This window comes from Limulus polyphemus, unplaced genomic scaffold (assembly GCF_000517525.1).
Source record: "Limulus polyphemus unplaced genomic scaffold, Limulus_polyphemus-2.1.2 Scaffold1992, whole genome shotgun sequence".
Taxonomy (NCBI): domain Eukaryota; kingdom Metazoa; phylum Arthropoda; class Merostomata; order Xiphosura; family Limulidae; genus Limulus; species Limulus polyphemus.
The window spans coordinates 16,574-30,994 of NW_013667602.1; the positions used below are offsets into that span (position 1 = coordinate 16,574).

Sequence of the window (14,421 nt, forward strand, 5' to 3'; positions counted from 1 at the left end):
TGTGTCGACATAGAGAAAGCATAATGGCTTAAGATGCAAAATAAAACAAATGGATTTACCAACAGGTGTTATTCGCTGGTTGTCTAGCATTTTAGATAATATAAAATGTCGAATGAACGTGGGGGTCACCTACTCGGAGCATTTTACTCCCGAGGCGGTTGTTCCACAGGGAGGGTTAGTTAGTCATATGAAGCGTGCATTGGATTTTAGCCCAAAGGGAAATCTTAAGATCAAAATCTGTTCTTTTTCCTTGGTGTTTATTATGTATCACAGAAAAATATACATATCAAATACTGTTTCCAATGAACAAGAGGTGGCGCATCATATCCTTTTCTTGGGGGGTGGAGAAGAATGTTATTTATAATCTGCACCTCCAAACATTCAACGTTCTTAGTGAAAGTGGATGGAAATAATTAAGAAAATGAATGATATAAAAATATAATAAAATTCATTCGGATTTATTTGAGAATTTGTGGCAAAAATTGATACAAATGCTTGAAGAAAAAATATATATACACAACACGAAGTCCGTTACACCTACTTCGTCAATGACGCATTATATGTACTGTACTAGGCCTAAAGACAATAAGTTTGGCAATGTTTTTTTTAAGACTCCATTTTCCTCTTTTTACTGAGTTATGAGCCCCTTCCCTCCAAATGGTCTCTGCAAGGTATTATAATTCAAGGCTTGAAGTATAGGAAAAAACTTTGCTACAACCATTCAATTTTTATTGCAGCTTAACTCATGTACGTAACTAGTCTCTTATTGTACAGAAAAAAATAAAGAATTCCTCATGATACTGGCAATTTATCATCTTGGTGAAACCCAGTTTAAGATATTATAATAATATTATTATTCTGTAATCAGAATCTTTTGGATGAAATGCTAACATCCTCCTCATTAGAGCAGTGGATCTCAAGATCACTCTGCCATTAAGACCAGATATCATTCCACGTAGTGGGATTCACCTTTGAATGTCGACATAACAAAGTTACTTAATTATGCAACGCATTTTATTTAACATGAAAATCATATATTACTGGTGTAGTACAAGACATGTGGAGATTAAAGCATGAAAATAGTGTTTACATTTGATCTGATATATTTAACTGATGTTGTCTTCAGAAAAATATGACAAGTTATGAAATTATAAATTATATAAACTTTCATGTGCAAATACAGTTGTCAGTTTTAAGTAAGTCAAACTTATGCATATGTACTTAAATAATTAAAAACAAATGAGGCGCATCAATTTTCATTACCATTTCATTAGTCTTGTGTTTAATCTGTATACCATAATATTTGTCCAGTATTTACTGTAAGTACCTGTGAGTCTTGCTCTATCATGTACATACTTAAATTTTCATGACCAGTACATTTTCCTCTCATGGATACTTCAATAAAGTGCAGAATGGTACTTTTTTCAACTTGTGTAAATTTATAATTGTGAAATAATTTTAGTCTACCAGCATTTATAATAGCAAATCCAAAGATTAAAATATAAATCCAATTTTCCCTCAATACCTTTTTTCCTTCTTCAGAAAACGGATATGTGGGTAATATGTGCCATAGTGTAATTTCACAAATCATGCAAATATGATTAAGTAGAGAAATACCAAGGGCACAGACCTAACTTTTCCAACTGAGTACTACAGTGGAATAATTTCAAAAACACTGCAGGGATATATTTATCTACAGCATAATCAACAATTTTCACCATTAAATATACAATTCATAATTATATGCTAGCCAAATTCATGTGAGAATCATTTCTACAGTACTTTGTTTTCTATGAACGTGCAAATACACAGTCGGCATTGCGCAACACATTGAAACATCAAATACGCTTAACTGACATTTCACTCATACATTACAAGTAAATGCAACAAAATAGAAAGGCATTTACATATATATTGTAATAAAACTATATATATCAGTTACATTGATTTTTGTTTTTGTTCAAGCAACACAAAATATTATGGGCCACTTGTACTACGTACTGGTTATTTATCATAATGCCACTGACAGCTTAAGGATTTTGGACTGGAAAAATGTATTCTCGTGTAATTCTGAGAATGAGTCTATTGACAGCGTTAGGCATATGTTTGAATATTTTCCTGGATAACCCATAATGTCATTGACCAGACTAGACTTGTCTTAAACCATACAAATTAACTCAAATTTCCTCTCTTATCTATTAAGCGAAGTGGTGTATTTAATAAAGGTTTACCTTGACATTCAGTGATAGCATCAAAAGGGAATGTACGCAGAACTTCTATTTGTAGACATATGTTTTGGCGGCGTCTCTGTATAGCTTGACTGGCCAGCAAGCGACATTAGAATCTCGTGGATGATTATTTCAACTTATGTGAGTACTTAATATTGTCAGCATTTTAAATCAAAAGCTCTCAAACTGTCATGCCGGCTTGTGTAGGTGAAATGCCTTCCAAAAAGACTCGCATGTATACTTTGAAACTATATGTAAGCATTCACGCCAGTTCTATGTCGCCACAAAGTCCATGGCGATGTTGCCAACTGTAACTTAATATATTATAGACAGGAAAAATAATAATAAAAAAGGTTTTACTTGTGGAATGTAACACCCTCCATCTTCGATTCTTAGTTACGGTATGCGTAACAGTTAATGGCATAGCACTGTGTTACCTTCGTTCTTTTCGGTCGTGACTTAAACGGATGACTGTCAGTCTCAGCCATTTTACATTGTCTGCCAGTTCGAATTTCAGCACAAAGCAATGGCGGCCGCATGCGCAAATGCCCCTCAATGATAAAAAAGTAGTGACTGGCCAATCTAGTGTTATTTATATTTATGAACCTGATCCTCCAACGTCGTGCACAACGACGAAACGCCGATAAAGGGATTCGGTAGTCGAGACTGCCGTCTATTTATTATAATAGGAACAATAGGGATGTGGGGTGAAATTTATTGAAATAAATGACGTTTCAGAAATTGTGTCACGGGAATTGGTAGACAGTTTTGTATTAATGGTTTTCTTAAGATTTTAGGCAAGAGAGTGTAAAGAAGCGGAAGCAAAATTATTCATTCCGTGAGTTTTACCCAACTGTTTTGAGAAAATGTAATTTGTCCATGGTAAGAATAGTTGTTTAGTTAGATGCTGGCCTTGACTAAGTGATAAGACAAACCTAATGAATGACAGATTCTTTGTACCAGTGATTATCTGCTTTCTATTCTATATGTAGTGTCAAGAAAGTTAACCATCTTTGTTAGTTTAGTAAAGTGCACTTTCACCTAGAATTTTCAAGAATTGTCGCATCTGTACTTATTTAGCTGTGTACGTAAATTTAACAGTAGAACGTTGATAAAGGAATGTGGCTAAAATCCTTTCGTTCTAGCTACTTATTTTTCGGGGTCATCCCCTGTGATATCACATGCACTTTCTTGTGGGAAGGATTACTGTATAGAAGAACACCTTACTATAAGGGACATAGCGTGTATGTATATCTATGTATGTAGTCAAAACTCTTGCGCCATCTATTGAATGGCACCACAAACATATACTCATAAAAAATTTCACACTTTGGGTATTCAAGATTCAGACAATTAGAAAAATAGCAGTAGTATGTGCAACAACCATTTATTTATAATAGAACACAATTTTAAATAAAAGTACTTTCCTTACAACTAGAACACTACATTCACTAGGACTGTACATAAGGGTTTGGTTATATCTTTATTGATGTAATTTTTAAATGTAGTACTGAGAAACTGGAGTTCTTAAAAATCTATTATTTTTGTTTCAAAAATGAGCAATGAGTTGTGTATGACAAAAGAGCACAATCCCATACAGTACTTCCCAGAAAAAAAATCCTTTTTTAGAAAATGTTCAGTTTTTCATAAAAATTTTCAATGAGGTATGAATACTACGATTAGTAATTACTAGCACAAACAGCCACCCTACGGGCGGTGTTTCTGCTGGTATTATGGAAAGGAGAACAGTGATCTCTTCCACTGAAGGATTAGGTGATGCCATGAGGATGTATAATCTGTTATTTTCTATTGGGATGACCCTTAATGGCATGGGTAAGCACATAGACACTGTGAGGTATGGCATTATAGAATCTTGGATAAGATGCTATGCTGTCTTAGTCTGGAACAAGATATGGTATTGCAGTACTGTGTTTAACTTTAGAGATTATTAGTGAACCTGCGGATACCACAGGGTAAGGTAGTAAGGAGTAGGTTTGGTGTTATGATTGTGTGTTTTGATTTTATAGAATTTTTCTGCTGTCTCAAAGAGTGCATTTTACTGTGGTCTCTGTAACTCATGTATCCTTTTAATGAGAAGATGTAAGAACTTATAACTACTGAAGGTAAGACAACTCTCTGAGAGAATGTTTAGGTTTTGAAGAAGTCTTCTTCTAGACATTGGATATTTGCTGCACAGTTCCATGTCTATAATCTTGTAGGTGCAGACGAAGGAATTGAAACTGCCACAGTTTGGGGTCTCCAGGACTGTTGATCAAGTTGTACCCCAGAATTAATCTTGATACATGGGAGATATGGACAACTGAGGGTTGTTGGGTGACGTGCAATCTGGTGAGGCTATATAACTAAATGGGAAGCTCGGACAATTGCTAGTCATGGTAGTCAAACCCCTACTCTAGTTTATGCCACCCAAGACCAGCTGAAAGAGACTGGAAACGTCATTGGTAGAACCATGCTGCCCATTCAACCATGAATTATGGACAGACCGAGAATTCACTGATTGAAAACCATATATAATCAACCAGTCAGAGAGCTCTTAACCCATCATGTGCTCAACTTGCATTACAGTATTCAGCTGACATAACTGTGGTCAAATGAATGTCATATTCACATAGTCTTACCATGTTCCGGTGTTCTGTTTCTTTTTAGCAGAGTAAAAATGTAAAAAGGTGTACCTGGGGCATCTGCAAAAGTGACATAATTTACCCAGAGTATGTGGAAGGGAGTATTTTTCATCCCATTCCCAAAACTGGAGAGAAACATAAAAAGTGTTTGCTGTGGATGAAGTTTTGTGGGAGACCACATGGCCAGCTGAACTTGAAAAATATCAATAACAACATCTATATCTGCTTCAAGTTAGGTCTTCTATGCCCAAAATGGGTAATATGTGCTGAATCTTTTAAAAGCTCCTCAGACAACCAGGAATTTGGTTTACTGTATCCTGGAGTGTTATTTAAATGCTGTATGTCTGGATATGACTGTTTCACACTTTAAAGAGAGACATTGCATATTTTTAAAAGTTTGGTTTAGAAATATTCTTATGGTACCTAATTTTTAAAAGGAAGTACAATCTACAGAAGAATGAGAACAAAAGAAATTGGGAACTTCTACTTAGTTTTTTAATAGACACTGTGAAGAAACAGCATCTTGTCTTTTGGAATCAAATGCAGTTACATAACGTTGGTAAGCAGCTTGTCACACCCACTTTGACTGTGGATCAGGATGAATTTGCTAGATAACTAAATAAATCAATCTACCCTACCACACTGCAGTTAAACTTTTTTTGTCAACTGTGGATTGAGATTTGTCAGTTTTCAAAAAACAAGTTATAACATTTTGTTTTAATTTGCAAAGGTAAACACTTGAACTTGTGCCTGTTGTTATTTTTATTTTCTGTCAGTAGCTTGAAGAGGAGAGCAGAGTTAACATTGGTTTTGAAATTGGTGAATTGTGCAGAGTCTTTGGACAAAGTGCTCTTGTCAACTTACTCTGCAGCCCAGGGGCAGGGATCTGATGTTCGTCCAAACTTAACTGTCTCTGAGCATACCTGCTACACTGTACTTTAATAATTAGGATGTCTCAGCCTGGGGTTGGGCAAGACACTGCAAGAAAAGCTGCCACCAACACTACAGGTAGGTCCCTGTGAGTGAGGTTAAGCACATCCTCCCACAAATATTCAAGGGTATAGCTAAAGAAGACTAGAAGAGTAAGCTATAGAAGGTAACTGCTTGAATGGGCTTGAAGACATGTGGTGCAAAGTCTGATGTTTAGTTTGGATAGTCCATTGCTTGAATGGGAAGAAGTTTGGTGATTAGGATACAGTTATGGTAGTGTTGCATTGATGTTTTTACATGATAGAGAAACAAATTAGCTAATCAGGCTAAGTTCAAAACTTGAAAGAGGAGTCCTTTAGAAAACTTAACTGCTGCTTATGCTGACAACCTATACTGTTTACACAAGAAGGCATATTCTGCTATGGCATCAGCAGATCTTAAGTATATCCTTGTTAATGAGTTTATCGAATGACTACCAAGTGAGATAATGTGACATCATCTGGGTGTGAGAAACATTGTTACTCATACGAAGGCAGTATCTGTGACAACTAAGCTTGAGATTGTAACTTCGAAGAGAGCACAAGAAAAGAAGAAGACATAGCAGCAGTTGTAGTGATTTTATCTCATCAAGATTGCCTTTTTGAAGTACCTGTGTCATTTTGAGTTCTGTTTATGCTGAGGGTAAATCAGTTACCAACACCTACCAGTTCTACAAAATAGATCCACTGAATGCCTGGACAGGGCATCCCATTCTCTCCCATGATGTTTGTTTTACAGCAGATACTAATGAAGCTTCCACCCAAATGCAATTATGGAAGGGAGGACCAAATCATATGCTTTGGGTTTGGGCCCAACTATAGCTGCTACTGCTGTTGTTCCAGAAAACTAATGAAGTCCAACTCTCGTGGTCTGGCCACTGACTTAGGAGAGTACAACAGCTAGCTTGTTTCAAAAGTTTTGTTGGTCAGCTTAGCTCATTTAGGGCTGGATTATGCTTTGTATGTACTGATAAACATGGAATTCCCTGTTGATATGGCAGTTACCAGGATACTGGCTGACCCCACTTTGAATCAGGCAGGGTTCAAACTTAAGGTTCAGCAGTCTTATGCTACAAATAGTTTCAGAGCACCCTCTTTAGCTATGATGTTTCAAAGCTACTTTCAATATTTGATGAGGTAAATGCAATTAAAATTAAGTTTAGCAGTCTGGTATGAGATATGCTATGTGGATAGTATGATACTGTATCAGTAACACAGTCTTGCCTTGAGATTTTTCCATGTTCTACAGTAATTCCTGTACGCTGAATCAAAAAAATGATATCCATTTTTCTTCATCACGTACAGATTTTTTACAAAGCATCATATGTACTTTTACATAAGTGAATCATTTTCATTGAATTCGGGTCACATTTTTGTTATACTTAAAATGTTGACAATCACTGGCTATAGATTTCTCTAAACCAATCACAAACATGAGTCTTATCGATCATTCTAGAACCCACAAGAAACACACCACTAGTATATAAAAGGTTAACAGGCCTCATGATGTGTCATTTCTGGATAGTATTTATTTGTGCATGCACTTTGACATTATTTTTTATTTTCAATATTATTTATTCATTGCTATGGCAACAAGGAGTTGTGTAAATGACCTAAAAATATTCTGTTATGTTTGTGGTAAATTTGATCTAAGTAAAAGTTTTTTTCTTCCCAATTTGTTAGAAATCCTTACATGATAAAAAAAATATTTTTGAAATCTGCGTAGCTGAATTATGGAAAATCCATTATTATGAAGTTTAAATTTGCAGGCCTGTATAATCTTTATAGATAGTAAAGAGGAATCATGTTTTCAAAATAAATTTATAATTGAAAACATTTTCATTTTAATGTTCTAAAAAGGATGTTATTGATAGAAATGTTGTAGTGATGAACAAAAACAACTGGATCTAGCAAATTATGGCATTACTGCAACTAGACTCATAAATATGAATAACAATTCATATTGACATTTAACCAAAAGAACGCAGTAATGTGACTTGCAAAGAATAAATGGTAATTAATTCATTCAACTTTCCTACATAGTACTGATGGGATGGTGGGTAACAAGTATTTTTGGAGAGTTTGTCATAGTATGGTTTTGGAATTTATTGGATCAGCCAAAATGAAGGTGCATTAAACTTTTTCTTGGTCATTACAGAATTGAAGAAAACAAAGAATTGAATGTGTCACAAATATTTAATTTATTACAACCACGGTTTTGCCAGCACAGGAATCATCATGTTGATGTTAAAGGCCTATATCAATGACGAAGTATGACACACAAGGAATCTCCTTTTTTTTTTATTTCATCTCTATATTACTCAGGAACAATGTGCAGCTCAGAAGAAAGCATGTCCTATATGTTTTTGTTTCCAGGACAATGGTTCTAACATCAGCAAGAAATGCAGTTTTTTTATTGACTGAAGATATATAGCTAAGTAAGTCTAATCAATTGAGTCTGACTAAAACTTTAAGAGCTTTTGTTTCTAAATCTGTAAATGTTGAAATGCAAAACTTGAAAGTGGGTTGCAACCCTGGAAGCTAGTAATACAGAACTAGCCCATAAATTATCATTTTAAATAACCTGACATTTCAGTTGGTGAATTTCATGAAAAGCAAGCTATATGGGGATAACTTATTGATGTGAAAGATTGAAGAGGTACAAGTTGACAGGTGGAGTGTAGTGGCCACTTTTAAGGAGTTGAGTTTTCCACATAAGATGGTAATTAGGTTTAAAAGGTTCTGGGGTTGCCTTTATGTGCCAAAAACTTTCCCAAATGCTACAGCTTCCAGAGATTTTGACATGTTGCATCAAACAGTAGGATTTCCTTCAAGTGTTTAACCTGTGGTAGATCCTACTGTACAGCTTCTTCAAATTCTGGCAGAGAGTACTGTGCTGGTTTTAGTATTAATGCTAAATATCACCACCAGTGAATCAACAATTTTATAACCTCCCCCTTTGTTTGAGGGAGTGAATCTTACTTATGCTAGTGTTTTTTTCTGTAACCAAAGAGCCCTTTTTTTATGTTTACATTTTCACTGCCACCAGAGTATTAATAATTCCTAACCTAGTGCCAACCACACTTTTCTTTTTTTTCTTAACTCGGGTGTCGACTATTTATATGGGTAACTATACTATGTTCTGTTAGCTCATTGAAGCTAACTTCATTAACCCAATCTTTATTTATCTCAGCCAGTATTGAAACAAAAACTATTGAAGGAGCCACCTAAGTCAGTCCTTTGTTGTCTTCAGAGGTGTTGGTTTTGAATTGTGTCACTTTTATTGCACAGTAGTAAATGGTTATGTTCTATTATCTAAATGCTGAGAAAGAATCAAAATGATTGTTCAAGCTGCCCATAAAGATCTACATTCTTTCCTCTAGTTTTGAGATGGCACTTCCTATTAGCATTCTTCGGTAGAATACTCAATGTATTAGGCCTTATGACACAGAATTAAAAATCTCATAAGAGTAAAATCACCCATGAATTCTTTGTATTTTTGAATTCTGTCTTAACCTAAACTTTGATTATAAATTATCTATTATGCCTTATAAAACACTTGGAACTTTTCCTGGGGCATGGGAGTTCTGTGTTTTTTTCTTCAAAAATGATACCCTTATTTCACAATTCCTGTATCAAAATTGTTACCATTAGACACTGCCAGTTTAAAAGAATCTGGTGGTGTCAGGGTTTAGATTTTCCTCAATAAATCTTGTGCTTAAGTTTTATCAATAATAATCTTCAGTACTTGACCAATGCTCCCAGTTCTTCTCTATTCAAATGTAGAGACTTCAAGTACGTCACTTGTTTTAAGGCCTCTTTTGAAGTGACACAAGTGGTCAGCTACTTAACACTTTCTTTTAATAGAGAAGGTTACTAGTTCTTATTGATGGAACTACTAAAAATATAAATTCTCTTACAAAAACTGTCCACTCTTAACCTTGTCATAGTCTCTGCTAAATTAACTGGAAAATGCACTTGGAGGTTTCATAATGACACCTTTGGAAGCAGTAATATTCCTTTTGATCTATGTTACTCCCCTTTGGTTTCCTCTGCTTAGGAGAAATAATTGCTGGGATGAATTGGAGAGCTCTTTACTCCAGCATTGCCAATCTACTGAGAAATGCTGTTTCCAAAGTCAGCTGTGCAAGAATGTTTAAAAGTGCACTAATTCGAGCTGCCTCCTATTTTGTTAAGAGACAATGCATCTTATTTGTAATCTGTGTAATCAAAATAGTAATATGTGTGCATGCATGGGAAGCTTTTTAAACTTCATTAAACTGTGCAAAAATGAAATTAGGAGTAGGGAACTATGGATGATGTCACTAGATGTGTAAGGGAGCAGTGGATGTAGATAGTACTATGCATTGGAAAGGTATTTGGAGAATGGATCTCTCATCTCTCATAGCCTCATCTTAGACAGCAGTGTTTATGTATTAAGGTTTCAGGTATAAATTTTTCATTTGTTTATAGATACTTATAGTACCAGTACCATCACCCTTTTGAGTTTTAATACTTGCCTCCAATACTCAGTTTTTCAAAGCATTGGTATCTCTTACTAGATATGCCATTTGGTTTCTTATTTTTAATCAGAGCATTTGGCTGAAGATGTATTTCGTACAAGTGTTGTTTGATGGGTATTGTGTTGTGGGATAAGTTTAATCCAAGTAGATTTAACTTTGCAGTTATTGAGACACCCTGCATGGCCATCTAACCTCATATGTGTGTAATCTAGGCAGACTACTTAGCTGTTTTAATTACTTTAAATACACAGCAGTGCTTTTACATTGTATAAACTTTTTGCATTCAAATACAAAAGACCACAACCAAAAAAAATGTTTTCTACATAAAACACTAGTTTTTCCCCCCTAGCTATTTATTAAACCTTGGAAGTTTGAAATTAACTAGGATTCAGAAGCACTGAAAATAAACTTATGATTATCATTCTTATGATGTTTCAACATGACTTGTGGTAAAAGTAGTAGGTAGGATGTCTATACTTACTATAACAATCAGTGTAGATTAAAAAACAGATACCAGCTTTTCTTCTATAAATTTTGCTTTTATAGATAGTTAATGGACAAAGATCAGGGCAGTTGTACAGAAGTTGTAGAAATATTTTTTTATTAACAAAAACTAGCTTTTCTTTGCAGAAAGTGGGCATGAGTTAAGGTTGGGAGACAGAATAGTGAAAGCAACATGTTCATACTGTAAAATAATAAAAAGGAGTCAGTGGGCTGCATATAAAATAACACAAAGTACATAAAAATGGTTTGAGGAAAATGCAACTGTTTTACTGATTCAGTCATAATGAGACTCAAATGCCTTTTAAAATGTAAACATTAACCCATTGGAGAGTGAATTTTATTTATTATTCTCAGAACTTTAGTTAAAAGTAACATGGGCGTATAAATTGCATATAATAAATATTATATTAACATTTGTAACTCTCTTCAGTTTTTGTTGTTTGAAACTGTACTGTTGTACTTTTAGTAGCCTTTTTCTTGATATCATCAATGTTGTGGTGCAGTAGCTGATGGTATCAAGGTTTTGGGTTTTGCTGGCTATAAAGAGAAGGTTGCTGTTTAAGCTATCCAAGCAGTGTGCTGTTGCTAGTGGCATAGCAAATGGGATTTTAGGTTGAGTCTACATAAATACTGAATACAAGTTTAAAGAGGTTATATTCTTATTGTATAAGTTAATGGTTAAGCCAATTGGAGTATTGTGTCCAGTCTTTGGCTCCTTACCTTACAAAGGACATTGTATTGTAGGAAAGACTTCAGAGGAGAGCTACTAGGACGATACCTGTGATGGAAACATTGTCATAAGAGGAAAGGTTAAAATCTCTAAAATTGTCTTTTTTTTTTTGAAAAAAATAATAGGGTTCCTTTCTTGGGTTCCATTGTTCTCATTTGTGAACCTCTTCTTGAGGAATTGTCATGGACCATGGCCCTACTACTTCCAGCATTCCTTACTGCCTCTCCAAATAGATCTCTTTCTTCACCAGTGCTTCCCCTTTCTGATTGCAGCACATCACTGGATGAGAGCAGGACTTCTAGTGTTTGGACATGGAACATCAATCTCGCTTTTCAGTTAGTCATATTCCACGGTCATTTCTTGCTTCAACGACTAAAGAGGCACCTGTTCTAGGACCCTTTGCTGTTGGGTGTTGGACATACATATCACATCAGGTTTAACTCATTGTCTGTCATTTGCTGGGAGTTTCAAACTTGGTAGCTGACTACCTCCCTCACTTGAGGTGCATTCTACCAACCGAGTGGTCTCTACACCCCCAAGTCTTTTGTGAGGTTTCTCTTGTTTGGCCATGCTCCTAATGGATGTTTTTGACACCTTTCTCTACTCTGGGCTTCTTCTCTTTTAGTCCACTAATCTTCATCCTTTGGTTCTAGCTGTCAATCTCCTCAGCCAGACCTGTTCTCACCTCTTTCTATATGCCTATCGCCTTATCTGTTTCCATCTTCTGGCCTTCACCTTGATATGCATCACTTTGTGTTGAATCATATGGGTGGCACCTCTTTGGCTAGCTCAGCTTTGGCTCCCCCTACTTCTTCACTTATCATTCTCTCTCACCCCTTCATCAGCTCAGTTTCCCCTTTCTATTGCTTCACCCCCATACATCCTTTTTTCATCATGGGATATCTTCTCTCCTACTTTACACATGGAATTTGTCCAATCTGTCACCCATTGGGCCAGAATTTCCAGACTGTGTGGCATTCTTCTCATCACATTCCTGTCACTCTTCCACAGTGTTTGTCTGTTGATGAATATGGTGGGCCTTTCATCATTGGTCCATCCAACACACTTTTACTCCTGGCCATCCTACATAGTGAACCACCTTTCTGCCTTTGCTAGTTATTGGGTGGCCTTTTTCCTGTCATTTCACCTTTCCCAGTTCCACAAGGTGAGGTGATTCTTCCCTGGAGCTTACTTCATTCTTCTCCAACCTTCTCACCCAACTCCCATACTTGAATAAGACCTAGTGAAGGGTTGCATGCTCTTGTGCATGCCCTGTTCAAGCTGTTGACTTTTTGTTTTTTTGTACCATCTTTCTCCTCAGATTTATTTCCTCCTCCTTGCCTGCAATTACTGTCATTCTGTTGTCTGTATTCTGAATGGTTCTCACACCTTCATCTACTGCTTTTATATACTTCTCTCCTTATACCAATCTTTCCTTCCTGAAACTTCAACTACTCAGGAGGGTCATCATACTTTATCTCCTATTTCCTTTCCTTCTAGCTCGCAACTATTTGGTCATTCATACCCAGATTGGCTCCTTTGTTCTGTTCAACCTGTTCAGTGCTCTTTATCACAGCCTCTCACTCTTGTGGTCCCCACCATTGTCCATTCCTACTGTGGGTGTTCTCTTCCACCAGGGGCTTGTCCTTCTACCCTTATTGGATATGTCTGTTGAATTCTTTGATTTGTATGTTTATCTCTGTTTGTGGATGCTCACAGGCTATTTCACAATTCTTCACATTTGATTCATCACCTTTCTCATTTTCTTGCATCTAATCTTCACTGGCTTTGGATCAAAATCCTCAAGGTGGGCATGTGGATGACTCTCCACACATTCTTTTCTTCTTATCTACACCATCTGTCTGGTTTCCATTCTTACTGGTTACCATTTTACAATTACCTCACTGTCTTTGAGAAAAGTACGTACCATTTCTTTTTCAAAGCCCCTTTTTAATTTCTTAATCCTGCCAAGTGACTGGTGTTGCCTCCAAGGGTATGCTTATTTTCCAATATTTGCATTGAGCCAGGATAGTGGAAAGTTTTCAACCCATCTGCCTTGACTCTACCAGTGCCCACTGTGAGATGGGGTGTTCCACAAGACCACTTGAGATATCCCCATAGTATACATATTTCATGGATAGTCATGGAAAAATCCAGCACCAGGAAAATGATCTGCCCACTTCTTTGGCTTGTGTTTGCTGGCTTTAAAAATAGGGTTTCATGGATACTCATTACATTGTTTCCAGTAAAAAACCTTTCTGACTTGAGGTCTGATGGGAATCTGGGCACTTGCCTTGACACTTACCAGTTCCTAGCTACTGGGATGGTGGACCATGGAGAATCCACATTGATTGGGCTTAGGACAGTACAGTAGGAAGTGGGGCAGTGGTGACATTATTAGTGTAGTATGGGTTACCCCTCTAAATGATAGCACTTGTGCCCTCCTCTTGCAGCCTGAGTCTATTCAGTAGAATTGAGGTGAGAATGCACTATACATAACCATAATTTCAATTAATGTGCTCTCTTCCTGCAGCCAGTGTCTGTACAGTAGAGTTGAGGTGAGATAAGCACACAAGGTACAGTTTGAACATGCCCTAAACACTAAACATATTGGCTCGCTGATTGCTTGTATGCAAGTGCTTGGATGGCCATGTTTTCATTCCTTTTGTCCCTGTGACACACGAGGCTCATTTGCTCCCTCCTCTGCATTCCAGGCAAAGGGTATACCCTGGTCGAGACTAGATGTGGTCTCCCACAGCTGTACCCTTATGGAGCCTGTGCCATCAGGTGTCACACACCATGGATATGTCTTCAAGCACTGAAGGG

The 14,421-nt window shown here is 36.5% G+C and overlaps 1 protein-coding gene across 5 annotated transcripts in view; it reads left to right on the forward strand.

Moving 5' to 3' along the window:
* Positions 1-14,421, forward strand: part of LOC106465588 — a 28,578-nt gene that overhangs the window by 6,142 nt on the left and 8,015 nt on the right. The window contains exon 1 of one of the 5 annotated variants that reach the window (XM_022393515.1): positions 8,082-8,276. The exons of the other annotated variants lie outside the window; for them this stretch is intronic. The gene's annotated coding sequence lies outside the window, so the exon portion shown is untranslated. Of the gene's footprint in view, positions 1-8,081; positions 8,277-14,421 lie in introns of those variants that run through there. 5 annotated transcript variants of the gene reach the window in all.